The sequence below is a fragment of the Papilio machaon genome, chromosome 7 (genome assembly GCF_912999745.1).
Source record: "Papilio machaon chromosome 7, ilPapMach1.1, whole genome shotgun sequence".
Classification (NCBI taxonomy): domain Eukaryota; kingdom Metazoa; phylum Arthropoda; class Insecta; order Lepidoptera; family Papilionidae; genus Papilio; species Papilio machaon.
This window is the reverse complement of record NC_059992.1, coordinates 6,649,536-6,660,365: the sequence shown is the minus strand read 5'-3', so window position 1 is coordinate 6,660,365 and position 10,830 is coordinate 6,649,536.

Genomic DNA, 10,830 nt, shown 5'->3' with positions numbered 1-10,830 from the left:
AATATTGACTCCAAAAGAATAGCTACTAAATTATTCAAATAAATCAAAATGTACTCATAATTCCTAGCGGTGATATGTTGATTTTACTTTTTTTTTTTAAATATACATAAGACGGATATATGTACGTATATATATGAAGGATATACTACAGTTCAAAGAGTGCATGGTTTGTAACCATTGCTACAGAGACACGTTAGTTCATTTGCATATGCATGAACCTTAAACAAGTCAAGAGTCCCGCGAAAACAAGGCCTCGGTGGTATGCTTACGCTAAGATAACGTAGCATGCATTTTTTCTACCACAATAAATCAACGGTAAATTGTTACTTGTAAAAAATATATTATGATTGTATATATCATATCTTACTAATTTTATAAATGCGAATGTTTATAAATTTGAATGGTTGGATGGATGGATGTTTGTTTGAAGGCATCTCCGTAACGGCTCAACGGATCTTGAAGAAATTTGGCACAGATGTAGAATATAGCCTGGAAGTACACATAGGCTATGCTGCTATGTCTGCTTGTTTAAGCAAACTACTAGTTTAATATAGTTTTATTACATTTTTTTTTGTTTTATAATCTACACTAGTATTATATAATGGAAATATTTGATTGTTTGCATTGAGCTACGAAACTAGTCAACCGATTTAAAAAAAAATTGTTGAGAAGCTACACTATCCCCGGGTGACATAAGTTCTTTTTTTTACTAGATTTTTTTTTTAAATTACATGCGGACGAAGTCTCAAGCTACTGCTATGAGGTTTATAGGTATTCGTAATATAGCCTGCATTTCTATAAAATTTGCAGCAATGAAAGTTCAAATTGACTTTAAGTAGGAAGGATGAAAAAGTTTAATACAGAAGTCTTTTAAAGTCTTAAATGTGAAATTCTAAAAGGAAGTTTTTTATATAACATTACGATTATAATGTAAGATAAATTTTCATTTCTGGAAGATTTTACTGATGAATGATAACATTGAAGGACCCTCGACCTTTTCTAAGCGACAGTACGTTCGATGAATGAAAAAATGAAATAAACATTAAACGTTCACTTGAAGGTACAAAGTATTTTGATTCTTTTTCAATTCTCTTTTTTGTGACTCCGATTGCTGATTACGTTGTTATATTTGTGAAAGAAAAATGAGTTTTAATTATTAAATTATTCATGCAAATATTCATAAATATTAAGTTCATATTCGTACAGTAAATAACAATGTAATGTCACTACCAAGCTTTTAAAAGTATTAAATATAACATTATTAGCATTTCTTTCTTGCCCAGGAAATTATGTATTTCCTCTTGAGGACTTCGTGACAGTGATGGATTAGATCGATTTATTGCTCAGCCTCCGGACCTTTGAAATTCTCTCTGTTAATACACATGTTTGATTGCTTTTTGTAAAGTGTTTGTTTGTTATTTATCTATTGATTCAGTATTTAAACTGGTATACTATGAGCTATTAATCGAAATTAATAAGTTACTATTCTATTTTGTTCTTTTATTTTTGGTGGTTTAAACATTTGTGATTTTTAAGGCAGTACCATGATTTCATACATATGTACCTGAGCTGCCTTGCGCTTCTGGCTGCATTCCAAAAGCTGGTAAGCTGTCAGTTGGTAACGACACCTTATAATAAATTGTTTATTATAAATTTACTACGAACAGTGTGCAAGGAACAGAATATGATAGCTAAAATTTGTTTTTAATTTGAATGCATATTTTTATAAAATTATTTTATTTTTAAAGAAAGTTGAATACAAAAGCTTTGTAAAAGTAAATTTATTTAAATATAAAAAAGCAGTATTATATTTGAAGAAAATTTATTGTTATACTTATAAGTAACGAAGCTCTTATAGAACGGGTCAAGCGTCATTCAGAATTGCTTGTTAATAGCGAATTTTATATATAGCTTAGAAATCTGAAAATAACCGTCATACGGCAGTTTACAGTTCACAAGTAGGCTTACAATTCAATTCAACATACAAAACATTGTAGTGAAAGTTAAAAGATTTTTTTAAAATGTAAATGAAGTAGAATATTTCATGTGAATACAAAACAAACATTAATTTGTAATTGCTATTGTGTGGAGGTGATGATTTGTCTCTGTCGCAGTGACAAAGAAATATTGCGGCGCGTGCCCTGCGTTGTGCTCCTACATTGCCTTTCTAATAAAGGAAAATAGCCCTCGCAATAATTGTTTAAGGATTTAAGTGACCGCTACTCTAAGTAATAGGTTCAATTCTTAGATTTTTTACACCTTTAAACTGTTGTCTTGCGACTCCACTAGATATCTCGTAGCTTATTCTTAGTAGGTAAGACTGGATGTAATTTTGAGTGTATTCTTGAACAATACCACACGACACGAAGGCTGGAAGGATGTTTGAAAGGTACGTCCATTGAGTTAGCACATCACAACTAATATTTCAATAAAATAGCTAATAGTGTTTATATATTGACAAAAAAAACTTAATAAGTAGCCATAAGTATATGTTCTTCCAGACATGTATCTATGTCAAATTTTATCGAGATTCGTTGAGCTGTTCTGAAGGTACCTTCTAAAAAAACATCCATCCATCTCAACATTCGCATTTATAATGTCAGTAAGATCCATCCATCCATCCTTACATCTAAACATTCACATTTATGATATTACGAGTAGTATGATTTGTCAGAGTTTCGTTGTTTTTCGAGGACATATGGAATAATCTAAGGTTTTTGTGTCCTAAGTTTGCGTAAATTGAATACTTTAAAGGCTACTTTGTAAAAATCATCAATGAGGTATTCCGTGTAACGCGCTGTTTGATCGATCATTAATCTGGGGCTTCGTTGATGGTTTTCCGATTCCATTAACCGCCTACCAGTCGCCGCTTGATTGAACGGAACGATGCAGGAAACCTCCTTAACTGCAAAGAAATCTCATTGCTGGGAAAATTTATTCGCTTAACCAGAATGACTTAAATATCATATTTATTAAATTTTCACGCCTTTTCTTAAAGTAAAATGTGTTTTAAGAATGTTTATATTTTAATTGTATATTTCGGTATTTGAGAATAACATTTTTTACGTTACTGTTTGATTTGTCTAATAATAATACTTAATTTATTTTTCTAAATTTAGCTTTGATTTATTATGGTAAAAATAATGAGCTGTATAACAAATAAATCTGCATTTATATTTCATTTCAAATTAAACAACATTATAAGGATATGGAAAATATCAAACCGAAAATATCAACTTCATTAGGTTGACATTCAGTTGTGCTTATTATATGCCATCAATTTTCTGTAATGGTGCCGTAAATGTAACAATATTTCATTATATTACGAAAATGATAATGCTACTTGATATTTCATATATTTTAAATCGCTCGTCAAGTATTTATTTGGTTTTCTTTTGTTTTTTTTTTCAAATCGACGAAAGTATGATGTGGTCGTTACTCGGTTAAACTGCCTTGATTTTATTACCTATATAATAAATTATTGGTACAAATAACGTACATCCAATTATTCAATCAGTTTAAACTAAATTCCTCGTGGTTTGAACCTGTCTACAAATATTGGCTTTGTTCCAAATGACGTCGTCTGTTATTCGTGCGTGTTTGTCTATCCATTAAGTACTGGGACACCCATAAAGCTTATTGTACAGCGTTGCATATTATATTGTCCTATTAGAAGATATTAATTCGTTGACTAATGTTATACATCATTTCAAGTTGAACTCCAGACATACGGCTGGAATCCATCCTTATGCAGTAGACGTGCCGCGCGTTCGAACGAAAAGGTTTGAATCATCGTTCCTTGTGCGTACTGCAAAAGATTGGAATAAGTTGCCGGTGTCAGTTTTTCCGTCCAAGTACGATGTGAGGGCCTTCAAAAGTAGAGTGAATAGGCATTTACAAAGCTAGCGCGTACCATATTTAGACCTCATCATCACTTCATCGGGTGGTAACGTGGTCAAGCGCTAGCTTTTTAAATATATATATTAAAAAAAAGAATTTTTAGCTGAAAATCATTTTCAGATGCATCTGAGACATTAAAAAAGTTTGACTTCGTCACTCATGGGAGATGCTCGCTCAACTGTTGACCTCTTTTTAGAGCTACGACTGTTCATTTGCATATTTATAAGCCTTACACATGTCGAGTAGACATATCGCGCATCTATGTCTGCGTGATTACTGGGATGATCGGCCTCGCGTAGAATGTTACATAAAACCTGCTTTGATTACTTTATATTTATAACATATTACTTATTGTTTTCGTAAATTCTGTAACAACAATGTTGGGTGCATAAATGGACCACGTCGACTGAGGAAATACCACTACCACATAGAATACATATGTGAAGTAGAAGCAATTCCGCGTTTCGTCAGATGAGTGTACGTACCGGAGGCCTAATTTTAGCTCACGTTCTCTTCCCACACTTTTCTTATAAGAAATTTATGGGATGGGGAACTGGATTTGGCGGAAGAGGTGACGCATAGGAAGGAGAAATCCTCCTTTTGTGCATTTCCTCCTCCGTTTATTAACGGTAGGCAAGGCATTTGCAATTGGAGTCTAAAGGCAGCGGTCGCTATGCTATTTCGGTGAATTCAAGTGGCGGCTTGCTTGTTTTCAATTTGTAATGTAAAAAAACAATAGTGTCTTTGATTCGGCCATAAACTATATAGAAGGATTTGTGTTCTTATAAGCAACATCCTTATCTTATTTTTAAGCTTTCTTTTCAAGCTATACTTAATAGAACGGTTTATTCATTGGCAACTTCCATTTAATTAGCAACATATACGTCCACATATATAATATATAACAGTGATTCATTATTGTGCACACATATTACAAAACGAAATTCTTCAACAGCGTAACCCTTTGTGGGACCCAATTAAATCGTTTTATCACACAAACAATGCCACCGTATATTTTTTTTCATAAGTACATTTGGTTATAAAATTGAAAATATTTTACCTTAACGACCAGAAATTATAAAAGTTTTTCTTTGTACATAAAAAAATCTCAGTACAATGTTGTAAAAAAAATCTGGTTTCATGCGAATTAACCGGTGTTAACCAAATGAAACACAGCTAATGCATTTTAAAGAAAATTCGGCATTAAACATTCAATACAAAGATTTTACAAATATGTGCCGCCATAATTCCTATAATTAAAACAGATAAAACTAAGGTTTAGAAACCAATATCATTAAATAGATTGCAAACGGCATCCGAAATTACTGCAAAATGTATCCCAATGTATTAGTAATTGTTTGGCTCCCTCTGTTCAAATATGGTTTGTTATCTGCGTTCATGTTAAATCCATACCACTAATTTTAGCATGCTGCAGTTTGTAATTTAAATTGTTATTGCTTTTACTTAATTTTAGATAACAGGATTTTCTAGTACATATTGTAATTTTGTTTTTACGTGATATTAGTAAAATTTTCAAATTATTGTTTTTTCTTTTTTTATCAAAAGGTGGTAAATGTTCGCTGAAATAGCGAAGCGACCGCTACCCATAGACATCCGCAATTGCAAACCTACCTTTAATCAACGGAGGAGGGGACGCATAGTAAGGGAAAATATTCTGCTGAAATATGAAATAAATTCACTTTTTAGGTTTCATATTAGTTTAATAGTTTGCACGATGCAATCACAATCAATGAATTTACAAAAAGGGAAAGTGACAGCTCATACCAATGTTGACATATCAAAAAATACAGATACACTCCATACTTCACTGCTCCTCCGACAAATCCCCAATCCCATTCCCATTCTTTCCTTTATGAGACAAGGGTGGGAAGGGGAAGAGGACTAAAACTAGGCCACCGGATAATTATTTGTGGCTTCGAATTTATGTAACTTATTGCTGATATTTGGATGAAATAATGCATATAATAAATTTTCGCTTAATAAAACATAATCCCTGATTATTTCCCACAATTCTTTTAAGATTTCTATTTAACCCATGATGTTAGGGAGATATTCTGTTGTATTTCCGATTATATCCCATTCCAGTATTCGAAAAACAGTTGCAGGTTAATTAAACGGAGCGTTTCCTCAAAAATGTTGTACAACAAATCTCATTTCTATGAAATTGAAATAGCTGAAGCGAAATGACTAAGAAAAAAGATAATAATTGAATCTCTAGCGACCGCTCGCAACTACTCGCTTTAATGGATAGAATCTGGGGTACAATTTACTAGCAACTAATATTGCACTCAAACAAATCATGTTATAGTTTAATCTTATCAACTAAGACGTACCGTTAGTTTCTGAGACCAAAATCGCTGTATAAAACATATTGTCATCATTGTTATTATCTTTAACGAAAAAGAGATAACAAAATGTTTTAAATCGGGTATTTTGGTGTCAGAAACCCACGGTTAGTCGTTTTATATAAATTGGTATAATGTTAAATGATGTATTCTTAATTAATCTTCAATCTTTATTGTAAGCTTTGGTGCAAAGATATTCGAAAAGGTGATAAAGTATGATTTTTGAAGTATTCATTCTGCATTATTAGAGGGGACTGTATATGTTATGTAATGGGATAAAAATTAATTCACACGGAATGTATCACTAGTAAATAAAATTTTAAGTAACAAGATCTTGTTTTTAGGTGATTAAAATCCTATGATATTGTTTGATGCGAAACAAATTACGTAAGTATATAACTTTAAAATTAGATGGTGAACACAAAGTCCTGATCCTAACAGAGAATGAACGGAGACAATAATAAGAGATTTGTAACGAATTAAGTTCTCGCCTTTCATAAATTATGTATTACTAGCTTTTACCCGCGACTACGTCCGCGCGGAATTAAAAAAAAAAATAGAAAACGGGGTAAAAATTATCCTATGCCCTATTCCTGGTTCTAAGCTACCTGCCCACCAATTTTCAGTCAAATCGATTCAGCCGTTCTTGAGTTATAAATGGTGTAACTAACACGACTTTCTTTTATATATATATAGATTTATACAAGTTTATTTTTACTTTGAAAAACATAATGTATTAGCTTTTACCCGCGACTCCGTCCTTGCGGAATAAAAAATAGAAAACGGGGTAAAAATTTATTTAATTACTTGCTTTGTTCATTTATTTTTCCTCAATGTTGAATACACTGGTTACGACTTACACCACATTTTATAACATGTAATATACAGTATACATTGTCCCGAATGTCTTTGTACAGCTACAAACGGCCAGCAGTCATTCTGATGTTACGATATTGCGCCCCAGTTTCATCGCATCGCATTCCAAAACATGATTTACTTAACACGATAACTCCAATAACTGAGAGTCAGGAATTCGATAATGTTGAATTTAAGACGTTCCATTATACGGACAAAAATGTCTTGCGAAACAAATAAAATTAAGTATACAGAACAAAAAAATACGTATTCACAAACATACATAAAGTGAATTAAATCAAAACTTTTAATCTACCATACAATCTAGAAATTTCCGATTTGCTATAAGGGATTTTTTTTGTGACTGAGTAGTCACTGTTTGCCTTGAAGAGGCATTTACAGTTTCACCGGGCTTGAGGTGGCCGGGCGCAGATGGCGCTTAGCCTAAACCTCGTTTAAGAGTAACTAGGCTCTAGGACTCCCTCAGGATCCTCGACTCTGGCTGTTACTTCGTTATTATTACCGGATTGGGAGGTCACCGAGCTCTTAGATCGCTTCGGTGGACGCTCCATGGAGTGACTGGGCTCAAGGGCCCCCAAGAGGGGACCTCGACTTGGGCTGTCACTCATTACGCGTTTAGCATTCCGATTCAAGGGTGCTCGAAAGGGCAGAACCTCGGGCTATAAGGGAAAGCGAAAAATGCTCCTTAAATGTTACCTTGGTAAAAAACTTTCATAATAATTATTAATATCAATATAACTTTGTAGTTATTAAATATATGCGATTAATATTTAATAGCTACAAAGTTATTTCTCATCAAAGGCTTGTTATGAACTAAAAATAAAGGTCTAATTTTTCCTAACATTTAAATTATGTTCTTTAAAATTCTAAAATAACAAGACGAAATAAAAAAAGGAAAAGTAACATGCTAGATTAAAAACATTTACTGAAAGTTTGTGCTAGCTGTTGCGAGACGCAATCTGAACAAACTAATTTCGACAGTTACGAAACGTGCTTTGAATCTACTAAATTGAACATTGCTCTTGTGAATCCAACGACTTGGAAATCTTTCCTCACTGTTAATAGTGCCGAGTTGTCTTTATAAAGTTGTTTCGTGTTTATTACTTTATTTATTATACTTACAAATTATTTATTCCACAGTATACCTTTAATTATTGAGTTAAATACAAAATTAGTAGTCAATTTCATGATTCATTACAAACTGGTAACTAAATAAATATTGGTTGAGAGCTAATAGAATTCTACTCGTATTTTACACCGGATACGGGATCGATATTTCCTCTTCACAAACTTTGTAGAGCTTTAATTACATTACTCGGGCGGAGAGTTAGGGCAAACTGCCCATATATTGCACATAGATAGTTAAACAAATACCAATAAACTGATGGCTAAAATCTATAGACTGCGAAAATAGTGTCATGAATTCGAATCTATCAGTCGTCTATTAACATGAATTATAGCAAGTTACTTAAGTAGAAAATGATATTAGTTTTTACACAATTACTTAATAATAATTTATATTAAAATGAATTCACATTGTAGAAATAACAAAGTATAATGTTAAAGTTCCAAGATTATAAAGTATTTTCAAATATATTTTTAAATACCATACTAAAAACTTAAATTAATATTGTTTGTTATTTAGTAACAATACCAATAAATAATACGAGTAGTTGCAGTTTGATAAAATATGTGATATTTCAGTTAGCGTCCAGTGTTCATTTGAAACATTCGCTTCGTATTGGCTTAGCGCTCGACATACTCATATTGGTTTAGCACTTTATATTCTACGTTTATTTCAAATTTTATTTATATTAATTGTATGTTTACAAAAAAATGCGAAGAACTATCAGTCGAGAAACAAACAGTTTTCAACGGAACCTTCTGAGGATAAAATTAGACAACTTTATCTTTTTATATGAGGGGGAAATATTAACTGAATATAAATCTTCAAAAAATTCTGGTTTCCGAGAACTCTCATCCATTACAGAGGTACAATTGAATATCGGTTTTGTTTCACACAAACTCCGCTGTACTAACACGCCCCTGAATATCCCCCAACGACAACAATACCACAGACTCGTAAATCAACACCATTGTTCATGATAATTGCGCACGCGTTCATTGCTTACTGAACATTCCGGAAATTTATCTAATAATAACTTACAAACGACGAGCTAAGTATTATGTATCAAAGCTGCCCATACTCAATTAATATTAAATAAAAATATTTGAAACAGTAACGACCGAGTCAATGACCGAGTAAAAAAATATCCAATTTTCAAATTTATAATTTTAGCTCATTATCTGCTGAGATCCACACGAAAACGTTGGGGATATAAAAAAAATTGAAACAATAAATATATTTTATATGAATAGGTTTATTCAAAATGTAACCATTTGGCGGTTAGTGAAATTGGAAAATCACCAGATGGATGCCTATTCGTCAGATTAATGACCTATGAAACAGAGCACAATAAAGTACGCCATTTCATTGAAACGATAGGTGAGCGCTCTTTGTGAGTAATCAAAATTATTGATGTGAAACATCTATAGGATCACTTGTAAACCGAATCGTTAGCGTGGCGACGCTTGCCGTGGCGACGGGTCGCCAAGGTATACATATATATATATATATATATTTTATGTGTTTAGTTTAATAATATTTAATATAATTTTTTATTATTATTATTTATTATTATTATCATCATTATCATTATCATCATTATTATCATTAGTATCATTATTATCATCATTATCATTATTATTTTTATCATTATCATTATGTATTTATTTATAATATTTAATATTTTATGCATATTACTTGTACACACACGATGTTTCACATCTGCCAGGCGTCCCATGACGGCTCACATTTTTTTTTGATACTGTACATAATTATCCACAAATCTTTACTATTTATGGGTAATTTTAATAAATATTCAGAATAATGGATAATGGATTTGTTTCAAAAAAAGTATATTAAATATACTAAAAGCCGTATGTGGCTAAGCTGTTTTTAAATTTTTGTGAATTCGTTCACATTATTCGTTTTTTTATCTTAAGGTGACAAACGAGCAAGCGGCTATCTGAATTCGCCGAATTAACAAAACGATCGCTGCCCACAGACGTCCACAATGCGTTGCCCACTTTTAATCGACGGAGGGGGGATGCACAGAAAGAGAATATTCTCTTTTTTTGTGCATCCCCCCTCCGTCAAATCCACTTCCACTTCACATCTTTTACTCATAAGAAAAGGGTGAAAAGGGAAATAAATTAGGCATCCGACACGCACACTCATTAGACGAAATGCGGAATTGCTTACACTTCACGCCTGACTTCGTGTGGTCATGTTGCACCGGGCGAGTCGGCCAATTCGTGCAACCATGTTCTACCTCTGTTCGTTATGTTTTAAGTTAAATTTTAATAATTTTGCAAGTTTGAAAGCTTTTTTTTCTCAATTTAAAATTTTGCATAGTAATCAGATTATCGTAGGAAATAGGTCAAAGTTTATAAATTTTGTCTTTCAATTTTAATTTGATTTTAATTACCATGAAATTAGAACGTTTTAATCAAAGTCTTAAATAAAATTATAACATCATTTAATAGGATGATTTTATTTTCAGTTCTTTTTAAAACGATTTTCACGTCGACCTGATCGACTTCATACGAACTGGCTGCATCTCTG